Source organism: Rhincodon typus, chromosome 8 (genome assembly GCF_021869965.1).
Source record: "Rhincodon typus isolate 14 chromosome 8, sRhiTyp1.1, whole genome shotgun sequence".
NCBI lineage: Eukaryota > Metazoa > Chordata > Chondrichthyes > Orectolobiformes > Rhincodontidae > Rhincodon > Rhincodon typus.
In genome coordinates, this window is record NC_063339.1 from 84224430 (window position 1) to 84243201 (window position 18772).

The 18772-nt window shown below is 41.2% G+C and overlaps 1 long non-coding RNA gene across 1 annotated transcript; it reads left to right on the forward strand.

The window, feature by feature from the left end:
* The first annotated feature begins 1263 nt into the window (after positions 1 to 1263).
* Positions 1264 to 18576, forward strand: LOC125483729. The gene is made up of 3 exons (XR_007262677.1): positions 1264 to 1491; positions 1701 to 1759; positions 16386 to 18576. It is a non-coding gene; the product is annotated as an uncharacterized LOC125483729 (long non-coding RNA).
* Positions 18577 to 18772: the final 196 nt, after the last annotated feature.

Genomic DNA, 18772 nt, shown 5'->3' on the forward strand with positions numbered 1-18772 from the left:
CTTTAATGATTAAAAATCTGTCGATCTCACCATTGAATACAGTTAATGAACCAGACCTGACAACCCTCTGCTGTAAGGAATTCCACCAATTCACCACCATCTGAGAGAATAAATGCTTCCTCATCTGTCTTAAATGTGCGACACACATTCTAATATCAGGCACTCTGGTACAAGATTGCCCAAAAGGAAAGCCAATTTTTTTGTGTCCAACATGTAAAATCTCAAAGAAACCTGTATGTTTTAACAATTATTTTTTGTAGTCTTGTGTCTGAGCACGTGAAGTCAATGAATTTCAGCGCTTTTCTCCTGTTTAGTTTCATCCCTGACGTAAGACTGATTCTGACAGAGCTGTCCCCTTTACTATCAGGAATTCACGTTCATTTAAGAGTTTGGACAGGAACAATAAAATCCTCATTCCTATTTGGGAATCAAACCGAGAACACAGCAGTTGCAATGCTGAATCCCAAAAAGGAAGGTGCACACAATACTTGCAACTTTTTGCCTTGCCACTGCTTTGACCTTTTGTTTCAGTTGCAAAATGATAGTCAGTGAGATTTTAACACCATGGAGAGAGACCTTTCAGCCCATTATATCTATGCCAGTCATCAAACATCTCACTTCTAAACCCAGTTTCCAGCACTTGGCCCATCGCCTCATTTGCTCTGACGTTTCAAGTGCTCATCCAAATAGGTAGTCAATATTTTGAGGACATCAGTGGAACTTTCTTCAGCAAGTGACAGGAAACATTGTTGTTTGCTGCAACATGAAATCTACGTTATCCACTTTGAAGACAGTTAATAAGCCAAACTCTTTCTTGGAGCTATTTGCTCATTTTCCTCATGATGCCAACAGTATATTTTAAATCCCACACTGCCTGAGTTTGCCACTAATGACTCTCCCCTTTCAACCTCTCTGCTGACATGAGGTGTGGTGTCCCTCAGGTTAATCCACCACCAGTTTTGCTTCTGTAATGAGAAAGCAGCCCTGTGACCCAGATTGAGTATGGCGACTCAGGGTCAGATTTTGTGATATTAGATCCCCGGGATGCAAACGTTTTATACTCTATTAAATGTATTATATATGTGAGTTTTCCTGGTAGGAAGTAAAAAGAAAGATTCCTTGTACATATTACGACAAATAAAATTCAATCTTTACAATGGTGGCCACTTAACCCAGAATTCCGAGCGCTATGCACAGCATCACATCACTGCGCAGGCTCAGTATGTTCCCATGTGTCAACAGTCTAGAGCATGCGCAGTCGGAGCGATCCTGAGGAGCAGTCGCTCTTTTCTTCGGCTCCACAAAATGTAACAATGAGGCGGAACGGAGGAGGTGCGAGACCGGGTGGTAGACGGGGAGGCTTTCTAAACACTTCGTGGATGCGGCAGATCCCGCATAAAGAAATTATCTGTCACAGTTTTACAAAACAGGACAAATCGAGGCTCCCTCTCAATGACAGGCCGCGGGTGACAGCCGCCATCTTTGTAGGAGGTAAAGGGCAGCAGAACGCATGTGCGGTCATCCTGGGCCAGGGGAGAGAATGTTGTTAATGTTTCTCCTGGACTGACAGGAATGGAGTTCATAAACTGTTTGACAGGGAGTGAGGAAGGGAGCGTTTACACACAGCAAACTCCAAATCAATCATATATTTCCTACTTTTGAAATTTTGTCCCGGACTGACTGTAATTTTATTTTAACAGCATGTTAGAAGAGGATTTGCAGATCGGAAACTCAAACCAAATGATACACCAAGATCTAAGTAAGCCACTTTATTTTTTTCTTCATTCAGTACTGGATATTATCGGCCTTTGAATATAAGTATTGAGTAAGATGAAAGTAACATAAAATTCCTTCCAGTAACTATTGCCCATTATCTTAAATCTGTGTCTTTTATAGTTTTCCTATCAGTGAAGAGGAACAGCTGCTCTTCAGCTACCTTATTTAAACCTATCGTAAACCCAGACACTTAATCAAATTTCAGCTTAATCTCCTTTGCTCTGTGCAGAACAACTTCAACCTGTTTCTCCAACATGACCCCACCACTAATTTCCCTCAGTTCTTGAGCCATTCTGATTCATCTGCTTTCAAATCTCTCCTCAGACCCTTACATCCTTCATGGAGATTACCTGTTTGTGTAAACCTAAATGCTTTGTGTTGAAGTGGGCGATGCTATGACACACGGGCAATTGCTGAGTGACATCACCCTGATTGTCAGGTATTACCTGAGCTGAGAGTTTACTCTGACCCCAGTGCTTCAGACTCCGGCATTTGATTTTAAAGTTGAACACAATGAAATTATTTCAATATTTTTAACCAGTAATCTACACAACTTAGCTTCTCATGCTGTTGTCAGTTATCTGACTCTGGGAGTAATGCGACACATTTTGTCATCCCCTCGTTATGTGACTGGTGTCAAAAACTCCTTTATAGCACCATCCATTGTGCTGGTTCATCTGTGCTCTCCCTGATCAACTCTCTTTCATTGTCTAACCTGCTCTGTCTCCTACAATGTGTGTAACTGTCTTAGGTATTTTATTGTTACTTCCATTGACTCTCTTAAATGAGGTATTTACAGCTTAACATTGCCTGACCATTTGTTGATGGCAATTATCTTCCCTTAGTAGCTCCCAGAATGCTGTTTGGTAAGGCGTTATTCACCAAGTGATGACGAAGGGACTGTGATATGTGTCCAAACCAATGGCAATTAACTAGTATCAATATAGCGCCCTTCACATAATGGAAACTTCTAAACTGTTCCTTGGGAGTGTTATAATGCAAGTCTTGATCCTAGACACATAATGAAATATTAAAGCAGTGACAAAATGTTTTATGGTCAAATAAGTTGTTTTCAACCAGTATTTCAAAGCACAAAACTGACATCAAGAGAAGGAGAGGTTTAATGAGGAAATTTCACAGTTTGTGAAACTTAGCAGCTAAAGGTTGAGGGCACCAAATGTGGGACAGTTAAAATCGAGAATGCTGAGGAGGTTGAAATTCGAGGTAATACATAAATCTCAAAAGGCATTTTTAAAAATTAATTCTCGTGGGGTGGTGGGCACCGCTGGCTGCGTAAACATTTATTGGTCAAACCTCATGGCTCTTCAAAGGGCTGGAGGCTGGAGGACATTACAGAGATAGATAGAGTGGGCGTGATCAAGAGATTTGAACAGAAGGATGAAATGTTTAAAATTTAGCTGCATGAGTTCAGTGTGGTGGGTGAACCAGACTTGATGCGTATACTCTTGCGGGTAGCAGAATTTTGGATGACCTCAGGATTACGTTACTTGGTGAATAGCCTGCAACTCCTTCTATTACAGTATTGTGGGAGCTTGTGTGTGAAGATAACGCTGTTAAGACAGCATCCCATGGTTGGGAGAATGGGCAGAGGTAAAAACCTCATTTAGAAACAGTCAATGAAAGTAACAATAAAACACTGAACAGAGCCCAAGTACACCCATTAATAGACGCAGAGGAAGTTAGACTAGTGCAGAGTGGGGAATGTGAGAGGACAGTGGGGAGTACATCAGGATAGCTAAGTCCAGAGGTAACAAAGGAATGGATAAGAGCTTCAGCAGCAGATGAGCAGAGATGAGGAGGACTAGGGTGATGTTACTGAGGTGGAATTGGGCAGTCTTGGTGATGATGGGGATATTTGATTGAAAACTCCTCTCTGGGTGAAATATTTCACCATGGTTATGACATTTTTGGTTCAGACTCAGGCAGTTGCCATGGAGGGGTTGGAGTCAGTTGTGAGGCAGTGGAGTTTGTGTTGAGGACTGAAGATAAAGGCCTCTGTTTGGCCATTAGTTACTGGAAGGAAATATCTGCTCCATCAGGTCTGCATGTCAGAAAAGTCAGGATGGTGCGTGACTTGGAGGGAGCTTGGAGGTGGTGGTGTTCACATCCATCTGCCACCATGATGGTGGAGACTGAGTGTTTGGAAGATTCTGGCAAAGTTCTGGTCAAATCGTAGGTCTAAAATCCCTCTTCTTTATTCCCTATCTTCTCATAGAAGCCAGAGTCTTGTGAGAGATTCTCTCTCACTCTTTTTTGTTTTTTATTTGACATCAATTTCACAGGATATAAGAAGGGGAGGATTGACAAACCAACCATTACACCATTGATCTGATGGAACCACCCATTTTGTCACAAATGGATAATTTTTTTAACATGGAAGGAAATACTCCGTTCACAGCGGAGAGAAACTGCATAGGTATTGTGTGTATGGACAAGGCTCGAGCACAATCATCAGACCTCAGAAACCACAACGTAGTCACACTGGGGAGAAGCTGTGGAAATGTGGCAATTATGGGGAGGAATTCATTTCCTCATCTGAGCTGAAAACTCATTGCAGTCACACCTGTAACAGGCCATTCACCTGCTCAGTGTGGGAAGGGATTCACTCAGTCATCCAACCTGCTGCAACACCCGTTTGTTCACACTGAGGAAAGATCATTTCAATGCCTGAACTCTGAAGGGTCCCGACCCAAAATGTCAACTTTTCTGATGCTGCCTGACCTGCTGTGTTCCTCCAGCTCCACACTGCACCGACAATTCTTTGAACCTCTTTGGGTATTTTGTTGGTATTTCTGCTGATTGTGTCCAAATGAGGTTATCCATCCCTGCTCATATCTGGTTACATGCTGCTGATTTTCCAGCTTTATCTTCCCATGGTCAGGAATTTTGTGTTCTGCACTGGAGATCATTTCTGTTTCTGAGCTAATATTGACTATCAAAAGCTTGTTATGACGTAAGGATAGAAATTCAAGACAAATTAGTTTCACAGTGAAATTTACAATAATTTAAATTGCCCAAATGCTCCTGACCAGATTTTATGAATAACCGATCTTGGACACCAAGTTTCAAGAAAGAAGAAATAAAAATATCTTTAGCAAAATAAACACAATCAACTAGGCAGTCGAATCAATGTGATTTAAACGCAACCTTCTTCTTTTATCATCTCCACTATCACTGATTGACAGGCACACATAAAGGATATATTAAGCAGAAAATAAAATTAATGTAAATTGTCAGTTCAGTTAAACAGTTTCAAACAATGGATATCAAGCCTTTGTGCAATCCTTGGATAATGAGTTGTTCACGGACACGTAAAGGTTCATCAAATTTTAAAGTCAGCAGTGAATGTAACAGTTTTGGCAAACTTCCCGAATTATTTTCTTATTTCCTATATTAAATTTCTCGGAGCATTCAACAATCTGGTAATTGGATAGGTATTGAGAGACCGAGCAGCAAATCCAAAAGCTTCCAAAATCATTCTGCTCCTCCTTGAACTGCTGCAGTCCATGTGGTGAAGCTCTTCGCAGATTGCTGTTCGGTAAGGAATTTCAGGATTTTCATTCAGTGGTGATAAGGTAGTGCTAGTATCTGTGTTTGTTACAGTCGTTTTGTTTTAATATCCCACCTTCAACAGAATAGAAACATGGAAAATAGCAACTGGAGTATGCTATTGTGACGTTCAATCCTGCTCTACTATTTGGTGTGATCATGGCTGATTGTTCAACTGGTAGCCTTTTCCCAGTTGAGGCCCATATCATTTGATCGATTTAGCCCTCAGAACGATATGTCCTCTTGGCTTTAACTGCTTTCCATGGCAGCACATTCCACAATCTCACCAGTCTCTGAGAAAAGAAATCTTCCCTCATCTAGGCCCTAAACACCGTACCCTATATCCTTAATCCATGATCCCCTGGTTCTGGACTTCCTCGTCATTGACAGCCTCCTTCCTGTAATTTAACTTGTTAGTCCTGTTAGAGTTTGATTGGTTCCTGTGAGATCTTCCCGCAAAATTCTAAACCCCAGATAATCCTATCTGATCTATTCTGTCGTAATATGTCAGTCCTGCCATCCCAGGAATCAGTCTGGTAAACCTTAATTGGACAGCCTCCATAGCCAGAACATCCTTAGTCAGATAAGTATTCCAAAACTGCACACAATGCTCCAGCTGCCGTCTCACCAAGACACCCCTGTTCCTGTTCTCAAATCCTCTCGCTATGAAGACCAACTTAGTATTTGCAGCCTTCACTTCCTGCCTCTACATGCATGCTTACTTTGAGTGACTTGTGTACAAGAACGAATAGGTCTCAGTTCTCATTTCCCTCTTCCAAATCCAAGCTGACTGACTCTGACTCTGTCCAATGCTGTTACTGTTTTCCAGTGTTGGACTAAGTGGTCTATAAGTCCATGTTTTCTCTCCTCCTGTTTTTTTACATATTGGCTTACATTAGCTCCCCTCCAATCCATAGGAACTGTTCCAGAGTCTATAGCATTATAAAAGACCCATTAATTTCCTCAATTTAGATTCAATCCCCAAGTTTCAGAATGCATTCGCCAACTCTCAGGCTACTTTATTAAGTACTCTGGGGCATATATTACCAGGTACTGGGATTTGTTGGCTTTTAATCCCATTAATTTCCCCAACATCATTTCTCTATTAATACTGATTTCCTTCACTTCGTGCCTCTCGTGCTCCCCAGCATTTTAGGGATATTATTGATGCCATCATTTGTGATGACAGAACCAAAGTACGTAGTTATTTGGTCTGTTTATCTCTTTATTCCACATTCCAACTTCCCCTGTTCCTAATTGTAAGGGACTTGTTTTCATTATCTTTTCTTCTCTCTTTATATCCCTTTTGGCACTTTTACAATTAGTTTGTATGTTCCCCACAAGCTTACCCTTCGACTTTATTTTTCCCTTCTTAACCAATCCCTTAATCCTCTTTTTCTGAAATCTGAACTGCTCTCAGTCTTCAGCTCTGCTGCTCTTTTTAGCCAATTTTTAGCGCTCTTCCTTGGATCCAGTACTATCCCTAATATCCCTTCTTAGCCAAGAAAGGGCCATCTTTCCCGTTTTATTTTGTGCCAGACAGGAATGAACAACAGTTGCAGTTCTTCCAAATGCTCTCTAAATATTTGTCGACACCCTTAAAGCTTAAGTTCCTCAAGTTATTGTAGCCTGCATGCGCCTCATAACACTGTAATTTCCTCTATTTAGATTTTGGCCTCGAGTCTCAGAATCAACTTTGTCACTCTCCATCTTCATGAAAAGGTCTTCACTTTTCCACGTGGGGCCTTTCAATGCTGGATTGCCAATTAATAGGTTTTCATTACACAATTAAAATTTTGAGATAAAGCCCCAGAAGATCATAGGACTGTTCTCTCTCTCTCTAGAGCGAGATGGAGAGATGACTAATGTGGTAATCCTGAGGTTAAAGCACCGTCTCAGGCAATGGGCATGGTTAAGATGGTGGGACTTTCGCAGTGACCTCAGCTGTTACAGGAATTGAGCACGTGTTGCCGGTGTCACTCTGTCTCACAAACCAGCTCTCCAGCCAACTGAGCGAAACCACCCCTGATCATTACACAAGACACCATTGAGGATGGCCTGTCCTCTCTTTGGGTACTCAACATATCGATCGAGAAAACAATCTCATATACACTCGAGGAATTTCTCCACTATGGTATTGTTCCTGATTTGATTTGCTCAACCTATGTGCTGTTTGAAGTCACTCATAATAACCATAAGAGCACAAGATAGAGGAGCAGAATTAGGCTATTCGGCCCATCAAGACTGCTCCATAATTTGATTGTGACTGATATGTTTCTCAACCCCATTCTCCTGCCTTCTCACATAACCACTTGTCCCCTTACCAAGCAAGAACCTTTTTATCTCTGTCATAAATACACTCAATTACTTGGCCCCCACAACCCTCTACGACAGTGAGTTCCACTGAATCATCACCCTCTGGCTGAAGAAATTCCTCCCCCTCTCAGTTCTAAAGGGTCATCCATTTGCTGAGAGGCTGTGCCCTCAGTTTCTAGTCTCTCCTACTAGTTGAAACATCTCCATGTCCATCTGTCCAGGCCTCTCAGTATTCTGAAAATTTCGAACACATAGAGCCACAGAGTCTAATAGCACGGAAGCAGACCAATCAGTCCAACCAGTCCATGCTGACCATGTTCCAAAACTAATGTAGTCCCATCTGCCTGCACATAGCCCATAGCTGTCTGAACATTTCTTACTTACGTATTATCCAAACGTCTTTGAAATGTTGTAAGCTGTACCTGTATCCACCACTTCCTCTGGAAGTTCATTCCAGACACGAACCACACTCTTGGAAAAAATAATGGTTGCCCCTCATGCCTTTTCTCAATCTTTCACCTGTCACCTTAAAAATATGCACCGAGCCTTGAAATCCCTCGGGAAAAGACACCTGCCATGCATCTTATCTGTACTCCTCAAGGGCAGGACTTAATTAATGGTAGGGCCCGAGGTAACTTTGTACTTAAAATGGTGCCATAAGTGGCAACATTTCACTGTATTCATGTGAGTACATGTGACAATAAAGCTAATTCCATTTGATTAAAAATATGCCCCGTGGTCTTGCAATCCCCACCCCAGAGAAAGGACACGTGCTATTCAACTTTTCTTTCCCCCTCAGGATTTTACAAACTTCTGTAAGGTCAACCTCAATGTGCCACACTCCTGTGAAAGGAGTCCCAGCCTGTCTTTATGACTCCATCCCTCTATTCTCAGCAACATCCTAGTAAATCTCTTCTGAACTCTCTCCAGCATAATAATATCCTTGCTATAACAGGACGACCAGAACTGGACACAATACTCCAGAAGAAGCCTCACTGACGTCCTGTACAACCTCTAACATGACATCACAACTTCTGTGCACAATGGTCTGAGCAATGAAGGTGAGCATACTAACACCTTCTCAACCATCCTGTCTATATATGATGCAAATTTCAAAGAATTACGGAACTGAAACCTGAGGTCTTTCTGTTCTCCAATATCCACGGCCCTACTTTTAATTGTATAGGTTCTGCCTCCCTTGTATGTTTTACCACAATGCAATATCCTTGCATTTATTCAAATTAAACTCCATCTGTCACCCCTCAGCCCATAGGCTCAATAGATCAAGATCTCTTTGAAATCATGTAAACTTCTTCACTGTCCACTACAGCATTAATTTTGGTGTCATCAGCAAAGTTATAAATCATGCCTTCTGTATTCTCATCTAAATCATTTATGCAAATGTCAAACAAAAGTGGACCCAATACTGATCCCTGCAGAACACCACTGGTCACTGCTGAACACCAGGCCTTCAGTCGAAAAACAACCCTCCACTACCACAGCCTGTCTGCTGACGTTAAGCAAATTTTGTATCCAGTTGGCAAGCTCACCCTGGATCCCATTGTAAGCTTATATGGAACCGTGTCAAGCGTTTTACTAAAGTCCAAGTAAACAATGTTACCTGCTTTACCCTCATTGATCATCTTGGTTACTTCACCAAAAATTTCAACCAAATTTGTGAGACATAATTTCCCTTGCATAAAACCATGCTGATTATCCATAATCATTCCTTGCCTCTCCAAATGCTATCTTTCAAAATTACTTCCAACAATTTATCCACCACCAAAGTCAGACTCTCAGATCTATAGTTCCCAGGCTTCTCCTTATATCTGTCAAATGAAGGCATAACATTCGCCACTCTCTAGTCATCTGGCACCTCACCTGTAGTTATAGATGATAGAATATTTCTGCAAGGGGCCCAACATTTTCTCTTTAACTTTCCACAACATAATGGGATGCACGAGAGAAGGTCGTACGATTTAGAGTCAGAGTAATACAGTGTGGAAACAGGCCCTTTGGCCCAAACTGATCCATGCTGACCATATTGCCCATTCAGCTATTTCCAATTGTGAGTTTGGTCCATATCCCTCTTTAACCCTTCCCATCCATGTACCTATCCAAGTGTTTTTTATGTGTTGCTGTTGTGCCTGTCTCAACCACTTGCTCTGGCAGCCCATTTCCTATATGCACCATTCTCTGCACGAAGAAGTTTCCCCTCAGATACTTCTTAAATCTTTCCCCTCTCACCTTAAACTTATGACCTAGAGTTTTCAATTCCCCATCCCTGGGAAAAAGACTATATGCATTCATCCTATCTCTGCCCCTCATGATTTCATACACCTCAATAAGGGCACCTCCTCATTCTCTGACATTCCAAGGAATTAAGTCCTATCCTGGCCAACCTGTCCCTACAACTCAGGCCTACTAGTCCTGGCAACATCCTAGTAAATCTTATTTGCACACTTTCCAGTTTAACTATCTTTCCTAAAACAAGGTGACCAAAACTGTACACAGTATTCCGGTGGGGCCTCATCAATAACTCATACACCTGTAACATAACATCCAACTCCTATACTCAATGCCTCAGCTGATGAAGGCCAGCATGTTAACATGAGGCATGTTAAATGCCTTCTTCACCTCCCTTGTCTACCTGTGACACTGGTTGCAACAAACTATGTACTTGTACTCCTCGGTCCCTCTGTTCCACAACACTCCTCAGGACCTTACCAATTACTGGATAAGTCCTATCTTGGTTTAACGTTCCAAAGTGCAACATCCCATGCTTAACTATGTTAAATTGCAGTTGGCAATCCTCAGCCCACATCCCCATCTGATCAAGATCTCTCTGTAATTTTTGATAACCTTCCTCGCTTTCAACAATACCTTCTAATTTTGTATCATCTGCAAACTTACTAATCATGCCTTGTACATTGACATCCAGATCATTTGTGTAAATAACAAAGATCCCACACCTACCCCTGTGGCACGCCACTCGTCACAGGCCTCCAGTCCAAGAAACAACCTTCAACTATCACCCTCTACTTCCGACCTTCAAGCAATTTTGAATCAAATTAGCTCGCTCTCCTGGATCCCATGCGACCTAACCTTTATGAGTAGCCTGCCGTAGGACCTTGTCAAACGTGTACGAAAGTCCATATAGACAAGATCCACTGCCCTATCCTCATCTATCCTCTTGGTGACCTCTTCAAAAAACTCTAAAAGGTTTGTCGGACATGACTTCCCACGCACAAATACATACTGACTATCCCTAATCAGACCTTGACTATCCAAATGTTGGTTGATCCTGTCCCTTGGTATCCTCTCCAATAACTTACCTACCACTGATGTCAGGCTCACTGGCCTGTAGTTCCCTGGATTGTCTTTGCTACTTTTCTTAAACATTGGAATAACATTAGTCATCCTCCAGTCTTCTGGAACTTAACCAGTTGCTAAAGATGAAACAAAAATCTCTGCAAGGGCCACTGCAATTTCTTCGCTAGCCTCCCACAGTGTCCGAGGACGGATTTGATCAGGCCTAGGGGATTTATTCACCTTAATGCGCTTTAAGGCTGCAAACACCTCCTTTCCGCTAATGTTTATGCGGTCCAAAACATCCGCACTTGTTTCCCTTATTTCCTCAGCATCCATGAATCTCTCCGCAGTAAACACTAAGGAGAAATATTCATTAAAAAATCCCCCCTGGCCTCCTATGGCTCGTGTGAACTGTTTTTAAAATGCAATATTTCTTTCCCTGAGTTCTCTGGCCTCCATTTCTTTCTCCACAGTTAAAACTGATACAAAATATTCCTTTGATATCTCTCTCATCTCCTGAGGTTCAATACAAAGATGACCTCTTTGATCTTTACAGGGCCTTCCTTGCTCTCTAGTTGCTTTCTTGCTTTTAGAATGTCTTTGGATTATCCTTAACCTTATCTATCAAGGCAATTTCATGTTACTCTTTGCCTTCTGATATCCCTTTTAAGAATGCCCCTGCGCTGTTCATACCGTTCAAGAGATACATTTGAACCCAGTTGTTTATCGCTAATATGATTGTTTTTTATTCTTGACGAAAACCTGAATATCTTTTTCATTCATTGTTCTCTAATCCTCCCAGCCTTACCTGTCACGATAACCGGAACATAATGACTCTGAAATTTTGGTATCACACTTTTGAAAGCCTCCCACTTATCAGACGTCTCGTTACCTGCAGTCTACTTCAATCAACTTTTGGAAGTTCTTTTCTCATGCCATTAAAATTTGCCTTACTCCAATTAAAACTTAAACTTTTACGGAAGGCTTATCCTTTTCCATTACTGTTTTAAAAATGATGGAATCACTATCACTAGACCCTAATGGTTCCTGTGCAATCACTTCAGTCCGTTGCTATGCCTTATTAACCAAGAGAAGCTCAAGTTTTTTGTTTTTTTTTCTCTCTTTCTTTAGTAGGAACATCGACTTATTGCTAAAGAAGAGTTGTTGAACATATTTAACAAATTATTCACCATCCCAACCTTTAACACTACAGCAGTTCCAGTCAATGTCTGGAAAATCAAATTCACAGACCATGACAACTTTATTATTCTTACAGGTATCTGAGATCTCTCTATATATTTGTTCCTCAATTTCCTTCTGACAATTGCGGGACCTATCGTACAATCCCATTAGATGATCATTCCTTTCTTATTTCTAATTTCAACCCATATGTTTTCATTGGATGATTTTTCAGAAATATCTCTTCGAGTTACAGCAATGATTTTTTCTTCAATTAAAAGTGCCACTCCTCCTTATTTGCCTCCCTTTCATATCCTTCCTACCGCTCCTGAAACATGGAACACTAGTATGGGCAAAATATCTTGCAGGCTGTGTATAATGTAGGAAAATGTGAAATCATTCACTTTGGCAGGAAGAATAAATAAGGGTAGACCTATTCCTTAAATGGTGAATGACGGCAGAATTCTGAGGTGCAGAGGGATTTATGGTTTATAAAGTATAAGTTACAAAATTAGTATGCAGATATGGCATGTAACCATGGGGTCACACAACGTAGTAACAGGGCCAGTGGTCCAACTAGTCCACGCTGACCATGTTCCCAGACTAAACTAGTCCCATCTTCCTGCATTTGGCCCGTATCATTCCAAACTTTTCGAATTCATGTACTTATCTGAATGTCTTTTAAATATGGTAACTGCCCGCATCCACCATTTCTTCTGGCAGTTCATTCCACACACTGACATTCTCTATGTTTAAAAAAAAACATTGCCTGTCATGTCTTTTTTAAATCTTTCTCTTCTCATCTTAAAAATATGCCCCTTAGTTTTGAACTTTCCCACCTGAGGGAAAATACCTTTGCTTATTCGCCTTATCTATGCCTCTCAGGATTTTATAAACCTCCATAAGGTCACGGCTCAACCTATAACCTTCCAGTAAAAGAAGTCCCATCTTATCCAGCCTATTTTTATAAATCATACCCTTCGTTCCCAGCAATATCCTGGCATTTTTATTTCTGAAGCCATTCTAGTTTAATAATATCCTTCCTATAACAGGACGACCAGAACAGTACACAGTACCCCAGCTGAGGCCTCACCAACATCCTTACAAACTCAACGTCCCAACTCCTGTACTCAAGGCCTGAGTAATTAAGACAAGTGTGCTAAATGCCGCCTTAACCAACCTGTCTCCCTGTGAGGCAAATTTCTAAGAATAATATACCTGAAACCCTCGATCTCTCTGTCCTGCAACACTAGCCGTCCCATTAATTGTATAAGACCTGCCCTTGAGAAGTATTGCACCTTGGTAAAACAAACATTTATCCAGATAAAAATCAGTCTGCCAATCCTCAGCCCATTGACCCAATTATCAAGATCTCATGTTATCCAGAAAACTGATATGCTGTATACTTTATTATGACAGGAATTAAACATCAGTATATGGATGTTTTGCTTCATTGTACATGGAAGGGATGAGACTAAATCTCAAATATCATGTACATGTTTTGGTCTTCTGTACCTTTATTTGAAGTGATTCAGAGGAGGTTTACTAGATTGAAACTTGGAATAAGTGAGTTGTCGAAGGAGGATAGGTTGGGCAGACAAAAAGGAAAAGGACTAGAAGAGAACTGCTTATTAAAACAGGAAAGTAATGTGATGTGAGGCAGGATATAGGGTCTGGTGAAGTAGAATCTGTATGGGTTGAGCTCGATGTGATAAATTGTGGATTTTTTAAAAAATAGATTATGGGAGATGTATAATGGCAAACATTGAAAAAGGGCATGGAAAAGCTATGAAAGTTATTCATCTCAGTCTGACATAAAAACAAAATGGGAAACATGGTCTAACCATGGCAGAGAAAGGGAAACGAATAGGTATTACATTTAAGGAAACAGCGTACAAAATTAGGTAAATAAAATAACAGAAATGAGGATTGGGAACAATTTAGATTTCAGCAAAGGGAGACAAAGGGATTTAATAAGAGGGAGAAAATAGAATATGAGAGTTCTCTTGCAGGAAACCATACAAGCCAACAGCATTTTTCTTCCTTCATTCACAGGATGTGGGCATAGCTGGCTTGTCCAGAATTTATTACCAATCCATGATTGCCCAGAGGGCTGTCAAGAGTGAACTGCATTGCTGTGGGGTTGGAGTCACATGTAGGCCAGTCCGAGTAAGGATGACAATTTCTTTCTCTAAAGGATGTTTGTGTACCAGATGGACTTTTCCTGACGAACGACAATGGTTTCATAATCATCATTAAACTCTTAATTGAAGGTTGACAGTAAAAGATTAGTCAAGAAGAATATAGGGTCTCCTTACAGTCAGAAACCAGGAAATTATATTGGGGTACAAAGTGATTGCAGACCAAATAAATATATCTTAGATTTTCATAAAGGAGGACCCAAATAATGTCCCAAAATTAAGTGATCCCAGGGTCTTCTGGGAAGATGGAATTGAAAGTGTTAATATTAGTAAGAAAATGATATTGGGAGAACTAATGGGATAACAAAAAGATAAATCCCCAGCGATTGATAACCTTCATCTCAGAGTACCTCAGGAAGTGGCCCTAGAAATGACAGATGCGCTAGTGGTTATCCTTCAAAATTCTACAGACTCTCAGAGTTCCTATCGATTAAAGGGTAGCTAATGTAACTCCAGTATTTAAGAAGGGAGTCAGAGAGAAAACAGGATTTGCATAGCATTGATGATGGGGAAAATGTTCGGGTCCTCGATTAAAGGTGATATCGCAGAGTACTTGGAAAATAGAGACAAGATCAGACAAAGTCAGCAGAGCCTTTTTCAGTGATGTCGATCTGAGACTCTATGTTGGGCATGAATTCCCTCCAAGCCACTCACCAGCCTGACTTGGAAATATATCGCTATTCCTTCAGTGTTGCTGGGTCAAAATCCTGAATTTGCTCCCTAATAGCATTGTGGGTCCAACTACAGTACAATGGTTCACGAAGGGAGATAACTACCACCTTCCCAAAGACAACTAGGCTCAGCAATGCCCACAGGAATGAAACAAAAACATTATCAAGGCCAAGTGGGAATGTGGAATTGAAGCATAAAGAGATAAGCTTTGACATTTTTTGAGGCTCAAGGGGCAGAACGGACTACTCTGGTTCCTATTTCGTATGTTCTATACTCCTTCTATCAAAATGAATCATCTCAACTGACTTGATTAAAATTTTCCAGATGTTAATTGAAGCTGGTCCATGCTGATAAAGAAGAATTAATTCTCTGGGTGGTTGAAGTAGCAGCTCAAACCCCCTCCTGACCCGCAATAATCAGACAAGACTTTATTCCCCAATTTATTCGAAAATACATGCAAATGAGAAACAAGAATTGGCCACTCGGCTCTTTAAGCCTGCTCTGCATCTCAATAAGGCAATGGCTGATCTGATTTCAACCTCAGCTCTGTGTGCCTGCATACCTCCAAACATCTTTGATCATCTTGGTCATCGAGAATCTGTCTGCCTTTGCCTTTAAAAAAAAATAAAGATTCTGCATCCACTGCTTTTAGACAAAGGGGATCACAAAGATTCTCAACCCTCAGAGAGAAAAGAAATGTTTCTCACCATTTCAAATGGGCTCACCCTGACCCATTAAACAATGACCCTCAGTTCGATATTCTCCCACAAGAGGGAGCATGTTTTCAGGTCCCCTCAGGATCTTTTATGTTTCAATTTAGTCTCCTCTTTCTTTTCTAAATTCCAGAGTGTATAGGCTTAGCCTGTCTAGCCTTTCCTCAGAAGGCAATCTATTCATTCCACGTATTAATCAATTAAATCTTCTCTGAAATATTTCCAACGTTTTAACAACCCTCGGTAGTACAGTGAGCAGTACTGAACACAGTGCTCCAGATGCAAGTCTCACCAGTACAAAGGGGGACTGCATGTATCTGAAGATGGCCCATGATTTCCCACTTGCTTACAGTAATGCTTTTCCAGCAAGCTCAGGTCATATTTATCCAATTACAGACTGACATAGGCTATGGTCAGACAGTGGGCAGTTTGTATTGTTACACAGACAGCATTGTTGTGGTATCACTCAAACCTCCCACTCTGGCTCGGCAGAAATGATGACTGGCCATGCAGCCAGTTCCCACAGCCTGATTTGTCCTTAATTTTCAACGTCTATCCTTTCAATGACATTAATGATCCAGGTGGGGTTTTATGACAATCCAGCAGCTTTCATTTCACTTTTGACTGTTTTAAATTTATTTTCCAGGGAATTGGAAAGGGAGAATTTGCAGACAGGCAGCTCAAGTCAAATATTGGATCAAGAGCTGCCAGTAACACTCATTTTTCAGAAAGTTTGAACATGGAAGGAAGAAGTATCAGTGAAGATAAACCATATTATGTGGACAAGCCTTTAGTCTATTGTTTGGTCTGTTGAGACATAAATGCAATCAAAATAGGGTCACAACAATGACATCAAGCAGCACTTGCTCTGTAATATCATGGTGATGGATCTCCATTTGAGTTAAGCAAGGGCTACTCAGCTCCTGATCTCCTTACATTCTTGTTTGCAAACATGGACCAAGCAGCTGAATTCTAGTGAGAGTGACTACCCACTATCTTAAGGCGACATTTGACAGAGTATTGTATCAAGGAACCAGAACAAAGCTAAAGTCAATTGGAATCAATCAATGTTACTCTTTTGACTGCGAATTTTGAAAAGATTGTGTCTTCAGACCTGAGCAGAGTGAAACAAGGTGAATTTATTCAAACTTGTACCACATGTATGCAGAAGAGGTCTCTAAGTCTAGCTTGGAGACACTCTACCAGTTACAACTCAAAACAGCATATTACGAAATTTTCACGTCAGAATGGTAGCATGTAACATTGGCATAAAATGAATTATATGTTACTCGTTTACAGTAAAAACAGGATGCTGTTTCATTTCTTACAAAGTTCTGAGTCTTCCAGTTTTGACAGGACTTCCACTTCCATGTTATCTTCAGAGCATCTCTGTCCCCACTCGCTCACAGCACGCAAGCCTTACGTGACTAAGTACCTGTTGATGGTTCACAGTTATGTATATGCAGTTAAACTACCGGAGCCACAATAACTGTGTCCTTATATGGTTGTATTTTACTCCTAGCCCTCTACTGTACTGCTTGTCCAATCTCATTTCCTACTTGTTCTGTGTTTAAATGCCCTGCATCTTTTATATTCCCCTTGTACACTCTCTACCCTCCTTACCCTACTTCATGCTGATTGGATAATATTGAATACAAAGGAAGAGGTGTGTGATTGTACGGGGCCAACCATTTCAGCTGCAGGAGTTCCTCTGGATTAGGATCTAGTCCCAACTACCTTCAGCTGTTTCGTCAAAGACCTTCCCTGCATCATAAGGTCAGAAGTGAGAATGCTTGATGATGATTGCACAATGCTTAGGAGTATTTGTGACTCTTCAGATACTGAAGCAATCGATATATAAATGCAGTATCCTTGGACAACTTTGAAGTTAGCCTGCGACATGACAAAGAACATTTGCATCAACAAGTACCAACAAATAATGACCAAATCTGACAAATGAGAATCTAACCATAAACCATTGATATTCAATGGTTTTATCTTCACTGAATTCCCCCACTATCGTCATCCTGGGTGCTAACATTAATGAGAAACTGAACTGGACCTGCCATCTCAATACTGTACCTACAAAAGAAGGTCAGAAGGGAAGAGATTCTATGTCGATTAACTCAATTCGTGACTCCCCAAAGCATTTGCATCATCAGGAGTGTAAGAAAACACTCTCCGTTTGCTTGGGTGGAGGCTGCTCCAACAACACTCAAGAAACGTGACAACATCCAGGTCAGTGCAGTCCACCTAACCTGTGCCCCATTCAGTACCTTCAGCATTTACTCCTTTTATCACTGAGGTACAGTGGCAGCAGAGAGCACCATCTACAAGATATACTGCAGTTATTCACCCACGCTCCTTTGACTGCCCTTTCCCAGCCGCAAACTACCACCTGGAAGGACAAGAGCAGAAGATGCGTCAAAACACCACCATCTGCAAATTCCGCTCCAAGGTGCATGACATCCGGACTTGGAGCAGTATCAGCGACGATCCCGTTGAATGGTGCAGTGGACTTGATCGACCAAAAAGCCTATTTCTGCCTTCCATTTTCTAACATGATTTTTTAAAAAGTTGATTAATGCAGTACTCAGACTTGTGTTCAGTTCTCTACTTGTTCTCTGGTGTTTGTTGAAGCTCCAGCGTCATCTCCCTGGTCTTATATTTCAGTCTGTGATCAAGAACCGAAAGTATCTCAAAACCCTCTCAACCACCTGATCTTTCTGTCCAACCACCTTAGGAATCTCTGCATACGGGAGGTGATGGTCTAGTGGTATTAACACTGCCTGTTAGTCCAGAGACCGAGATAATGTTCTGGGGACCTGGGTTTGAATCCCAACATGGCGGATGTTGGAATTTGAATTCAATAAATAGCTGGAATTAAGAGTCAAATGATGACGATGAATCCATTGTCGATTGTTGGAGAAACCTATCTGGTTCATTAATGTCCTTTAGGGAAGGAAACTGCCATCCCTCCCTGGTCTGGCCTACATGTGACTCCAGACCCACAGCAATATGGTTGACTCTGAA